Source organism: Sinocyclocheilus rhinocerous, unplaced genomic scaffold, assembly GCF_001515625.1.
Source record: "Sinocyclocheilus rhinocerous isolate Xijiao unplaced genomic scaffold, SAMN03320098_v1.1 scaffold463, whole genome shotgun sequence".
Lineage (NCBI taxonomy): Eukaryota > Metazoa > Chordata > Actinopteri > Cypriniformes > Cyprinidae > Sinocyclocheilus > Sinocyclocheilus rhinocerous.
In genome coordinates, this window is record NW_015627535.1 from 794,658 (window position 1) to 794,949 (window position 292).

The window sequence follows — 292 nt, forward strand, 5'->3', positions numbered from 1 at the left end:
TACACGGGACGGCAGAAGCAAACAGTTCCTGCGAAAGGAGGTGGAGCGTAGCAGATCGGAAGTGTTCCTTGATTGGTTGGATGTGGTGACGTTTCATGAAAAAGACGTTTTGTGACGCTTGCGTTATGGAAGCTGACTTTTCTTGTATCTACTTTACTTTTACTTTTAGTCATTTAGCAGACGCTTTTATCCAAAGCGACTTACAAATAAGAAAAAGTAATTAAAACTAAAAGCTAAAACTCTATGAATACTATATATATACACACATTTAAGAAAATAAAAGAAATTAATT